This window comes from Mirounga angustirostris, unplaced genomic scaffold (assembly GCF_029215605.1).
Source record: "Mirounga angustirostris isolate CCGP_5_RB_7025 unplaced genomic scaffold, mMirAng1.0.hap1 SCAF_8, whole genome shotgun sequence".
NCBI classification, from domain to species: Eukaryota; Metazoa; Chordata; class Mammalia; order Carnivora; family Phocidae; genus Mirounga; species Mirounga angustirostris.
In genome coordinates this window covers 116362408-116368407 of record NW_026991716.1, presented here as the reverse complement: position 1 = coordinate 116368407, position 6000 = coordinate 116362408, and the positions used below count along the sequence as shown (strand labels likewise).

The window sequence follows — 6000 nt, the reverse complement described above, 5'->3', positions numbered from 1 at the left end:
AAAATGGATTGGCTCAATGGTTCAGGAAATGTTCTAGGTTAGAAAAAGGAGACATAAAGGGGAACCTAACAACATTCCCCATTCTCCTAAATTTAAGTTTTCATATAGGCAAGCAGAAAACAGGATAAGTACAGAGTATAATTAAGTGTTCTTAAAAGAGGACGTAAACAGGATGATATGACAGAGTAATGGGAGAGGAGGCTTTAGAGAGGTGAGCAGGGACAGCTTTGCGGGGCCAGTGACATTTCAGTGGAGGCAAGGGGAATGAGAGGAAGCAGATTATGCTCAGAATAGAAGCGAATGTTTTCGATGGAGACACAACAGCCAATGCTGTGCATCAGAAAGAACCCGGCATCATGTTCAAGGTTAGTGTGTCTGGAATATAATGTGTAAGAGACAGTGGTGCAAAGAAGATGCTGGAAGGGTAGATGCATAGGGACTTGCCATCCAGGCCAAGGAGTTTGGGTTTTTTCCTGAGGGGAGGAGAAAACCACAGAAGTCTTTTAAATGGGGTAGGGTGGAGGTCAGGTAGGAAATAGTTGTTTTCAAAGATCGCTCTGACTTCTCTATGGAGAGGGATTGGTGGAGGATAACAGCAGAAGCAAGGAAAGACACGGGAGGCAGTTGTAATAAAGTAGGTGACAGATGAGGACAGCTTGGATTGGGGGTGCCGAGGAGATGGCGAGAGGCCAACCAAGCTGGGGACTCTTGGGAGGTGGAAGGCAGCTAGGATATTTGTGGTAGATCCGTGGCTTCTGATTGGCTGTGGCAGACGCAGATCAGACCACTGGTTCAAAAGCCACTGCAGCGGCTCCGCCCATGGGTAAATGTGAGAATGCTGACTAATCTCAAGGGTTCAAAAGACAAGTTCCCATTTGTCCTTTGACCCTTAGACTAGTTCTACTGTGGCTGTTATAAATACCCTGATGCTTTCAAAGGGTGACATGCTGTTTATGCCCAAGGGTCGTACTTCAGCTGCTGAGCTCCATATTCCGGGGAACACTTAGGGCTCACGTGATTCCTCTCCTGTGTCAGAGGTAGGATAGGTCTAGGCTGCATCCATCCCCATGAGGTCTGCTGTGAGATTCAGGGCAGGCCCCAGAGTCCACAGGGCCTCTGTGGAGTGACTTAGTTCCATGCCGAGGAAACACCAAAGAGTCCCTACCCCACCTGAACCTGTGGGCCTCGCCCCTGGTGAGGTCCAGAGTTAACCTGCTTCTCAGAGGCTTTTTTTGAACTGGAGCCAATCTGAGTCTGGGTCAGAGTCCTCTGGTCAGAGTCCTCCATCTCTCTACACTCTTCCTCTACATGACTATAGTCTCTTTGAGTTCACTCAAATCCTGCTCAATTCCTGGGCCAGCTCCAGAGAATCTAGGGCTGCTCAGGAATCTGGGGAGGGGGGGGTCGGGGGGGGGGAGTGGTTTGGAAGGGAGGGCTAGGACAGTGGCTGTAGGCAAAAGCAGGAATAGAGATAGAAAATGCTCCCCTTCCCCATTTCCTGTAAGGGGAAAATGGTGAGATAGTGCATAACCTACAGCTCTCCTATCAGGTTTGTGGGTAGGACATGGTGAGAATGTCCGATTACACAGTCTTCAAGAAAATGTGAAATAAACCAGTGCATTAGTCAATTGACACACCTACTGCCCTCAGCATTAGGAAAGATATTTGTATTTTGTGAGCCTATTAGATATAGGTTATGGGAGTGCTCCCAAGAGTATGATTCAAATTCTTTATCTCATCTGCAAAACTCTTTTATAAAGGACTTAGACCTTTATGTCTATGGCACTGTGTGAGGGGTCAGAAATAAACTCAGAAGCAATTGAAAAATGTGAGAGCTGTAGCCGTATGTGTTACCACTTTAAAATATCAAACAGTATGTGGATCGATGCAGTGAGAATGGTAAATACTGTGTAAAGAACTTATTTAGGTTCTCTTGAAAAGTGAACTTCAAAACAACACATCAAGGGGCGCCTGGGTGGCTCAGTCGTTAAGCGTCTGCCTTCGGCTCAGGTCATGATCCCAGGGTCCTGAGATCGAGCCCCGCATCGGGCTCCCTGCTCGGCGGGAAGCCTGCTTCTCCCTCTGCCATTCCCCCTGCTTGTGTTGCCTCTCTTGCTGTATCTGTCTGTCTGTCAAATAAATAAATAAAATCTTAAACAACAACAACAACAACACATCCAGTATGAACCATCTAATAACAAACTAAAAAGCTGGGTGTTCACTAAATCTAAGAAGTATAAGACAGTCCAGTGTCAAAAATGTTAATGTGTGAAACCATATGCATTTTTAAAAATCAATAAACATTTTTATAAATGCTTTCTCTAGTTGTTTTTAAATAGATGTTTTTAAGTGCATAAGGTGTCAGAACAATATGCCCTGAAATGTGAAGAGAGAAATACTATACTTAAAAATGTTAAGGTACCTCTGGGAGAGGGGAGTGGGGTGGGATAGATAAAGGACCCTAAACACGTATTTTTTATTCTCTATATTTTGATATTATTTGAATTTTTGGGGCGCCTGGGTGGCTCAGTTGGTTAAGCGACTGCCTTCGGCTCAGGTCATGATCCCGGGGTCCTGGGATCGAGTCCCGCATCGGGCTCCCTGCTCGGCGGGAAACCTGCTTCTCCCTCTCCCACTTCCCCTGCTTGTGTTCCCTCTCTCGCTGTATCTCTCTCTGTCAAATAAATAAAATCTTTTAAAAATGAAAAAAAAAAAGTTATTATTTGAATTTTTTACATTGAGCATGTATTGAGATTGTGTGTGTGTATGTGTGTGTATAAATAACACTGGTCCATATGGGGGATTTGTTAGTTAAAAAAAATATTGTGGGGCGCCTGGGTGGCTCAGTTGGTTAAGCGACTGCCTTCGGCTCAGGTCATGATCCTGGAGTCCCTGGATCGAGTCCCGCATTGGGCTCCCTGCTCGGCGGGGGGTCTGCTTCTCCCTCTGACCCTCCCCCCTCTCATGTGCTCTCTCTCATTCTCTCTCTCTCAAATAAATAAATAAAAAAATCTTAAAAAAAAAATTGTGTATGGGACAAATAGCCTAAGAGATCCTGATTTTTTTAAGCACAGCAAACATAATTCAGGGAAGGCTAAAGAAATTCTCTGTTTGTGCTGCAACTGCACATTCCCACTTGCTGGGAAGTAAACCCAACCTTCCTGCCGGGCTCTGTTGATTCAGCTTTGCCTTCTGGGGCAATCTAGCATCAACAGCCTGAATGGAATAATGCTGCTTGGGTCAGGGGCGCTGATGGTAGCAAGGTTCGTGGTATATGGTGCTAATTACATTCTTTCCATCAAATAGCAGCGTTCAAGTACGGAGCCGGGTGGAAATGGCCGAACACGTGTGGTAGCCAATATTCAGGATAAAGGTAATTCCCTTGGATTTCATCTGTTATCTCTCATGGGAGAGGAGAGAATCTGGATTCAGGTCAGGAGGCAAAAGGTTTGTGGGCGAGGGAGAACACCAGGTAGGCAAGGCCGTAAAATCTGAGCAGTGACTGTCTCATTATTCATGAGGCCTGCAGCTTCTGAGAACATTCTGTACCATGTGCACAGTTGGCTTAGTACAAATTCCAAAGCCATTTTGTATTATCGTTTAGAATCTCCTTTTTAGAGGAGGTAGATAAGTAAGCTGATAGTTAAACATTTGTAAACCAATACATTCCAAGGAAAGCCACCCATGGTCCACGTGGCCAAAGGCCTTACAGTGCTTTCGAGTCGGTGTTGAAAGCAGTGTTCTCCAGTCTCCTGGAAAAGAATATTCATTCACTTATTCATTCATTTCTTCATTTGTTCGAGAAATGACTTATTGTGTTCCTCCTACGTGCCAAGCACTGTGCCCAGAATATGGACTGATGAAAACACATAGAGAATCCCTGCTCTTGTAGAGTTTACATTCCGGAGGAGTTGACAGATAATGAACAAACAAAAAAGAAATAATTACAGATTATGGCAATGCTATGAAGGACATGACCAGGGTGACATGACAGAGAGTTAGGGGGAGTGGAAGTGAGGGGCATATCTTCATATAGTTCGTGGTGCCAGCCAGGCCTCTCTGGGGAGGCATCTTTGGATCTTATTGCTGAAGGGGGACAGGCAGCAGTGGGAGTTGAGGGAAGAACCCTTCCCCGAGGGGCAGGAGACCTGGGTCAGGTGCGCTCTGCCCTCTCTGGCCTGGAGCCTCTGTTTCTGGAAGGCTCCCACCCTCTCTGGTCAGTCTTTTCATTTGCAAAAAGAGCAACCTGTTCCTCAAGGAGGAAGCCATTGGTCTGGAAATCCAAATAATTATGAATCTGTTAACTGAAGAATAATAACCTGTATGTGAAAGTACTTTGCAAACTGTAAAGAATTTTCAAGTATTACCTCCATTTGATCTTCTTAATAACTCTGCTAAGTAGGTCAGATAAGGATTAAAATTAGTTGGATACTGGCAAGTCTTGCTACATGATTTGCACTTCCTGGTGCAAATTGAAAAAAGCAGGGCCCGTTGTTCAGAAATGATTAAGAATTTTAAAAGGGCAACAACAGAGGATTAAACCATTAAACTTCTGAGCGCAGAGCCCTGCCTGACTGGACGGGTTGTGTGCTAAAAGGCCCCAGATAAGACATTATCATCAGCTGTAGTGGCAGCAGGGTGGGGAGGACCTGGCGTGTCATTTTTTTGTTGCTTTTATATCCAGGGTCCCTGCTTCTGCAAAATAGTAAATTGTCAAATTCTGGTTTTTCTTCATGTAACTATACCACTGAGCTTATTCCAAGGATTCTGTCTGGTCTGTTTCTTCATTTGGTGTTTTCGACCCTATTTCAATAATTCAAAAATCTGGGGGACCACCTAAAGGGCCAATATATCCTCCAAAAATCTGTAGCAGTCGAGCTGTTTTGATGCAAGTTGTCTTGAGAAAAACGACTTTTGTGCAGTCAGAAGATCATGGTTTGAAATAAGAACGCCTACATGAGTCCTGACCCTTCCATTTAATATTTGTGTGACCTTGAGTAAATGACTTAGTCTCTCTGAACTGTAGTTCCTCCTGCAAAATTGAAATATCCCTTTATAAATGTGTCCGGGTTGTTGGTAAGGATTCAGTGATCATGCCCAGTGGTCTGCAATATGTGGCAAACGTAGCAAATGGTTCTTTGGGGGTTTTCTGTCTGAAGGCTGACAGGACTGACATCTCGCTGGCTGGCGCCAATTGTTAATGGGAGATGTCATTTTTGACAGGAGGCATGTGCTCTTGCTGGTTATTAAATATTTTGAACATCACCCTTCACCCTTGAATGGTAGGAAGTATACTATACTGGTTTGCAAAAGAATGGCAAGTTTGTAATTTTATTTAGTATATTAATCACATCTCAGTGGGAAGACATGATTTATTTCATTTCGTTTCGTTTCATTATTTCATTTCATTTCATTTCATTTTAGAGAGAATGCAAGTGCGATCTCATGACCCTGAGATCATGACCTGAGCTGAAATCAAGAGTTGGACGCTTAACCCACTGAGCCACCTAGGTGTCCCCAACATGATTTTTTTTTTTTTAGGTGAGATTCATGTAACATAAAATTAACCATTTTAAAGTGAACACTTCAGTGGCATGTAGTACATTCAGAGTGTCTGTACAACCTTTATCTTTATCTATTTTAAAATGTTTTCATTACTCTAAAAGGAAACCCATGCCCGGTGAGCAGTCACTCCCTCATTTCTCCTTCCCCTCAGCCACTGGCTACCATTAATATGCTTTCTGTCTCCCTTTACCTATTCTAGATATTTCATATAAATGGAACCTACAATATGTGACCTTTTAGGTCTGGCTTTTCTCACTTAGCCCAATGTTCTCAAGGTTCATGGTGTTACAAGTATATGGATCAGTATTCATTTCTTCTTGTGGCTGAATAATAGTGCACTTTATATCCATGCCACAATTTGTTTATATATTTATCTGTTGATGGCCATTTTTAAAAAATCTTTTGGCTGTCATGAATAATGCCACGAACATGCAT

The 6000-nt window shown here is 43.6% G+C and overlaps 1 long non-coding RNA gene across 1 annotated transcript; it reads left to right on the top strand.

Annotated features, from left to right (window-relative positions):
- The first annotated feature begins 250 nt into the window (after positions 1-250).
- On the top strand, positions 251-5546 carry LOC135365503 (uncharacterized). Its single transcript, XR_010413445.1, has 3 exons — positions 251-365; positions 3307-3373; positions 5425-5546. It is a non-coding gene; the product is annotated as an uncharacterized LOC135365503 (long non-coding RNA).
- Positions 5547-6000: the final 454 nt, after the last annotated feature.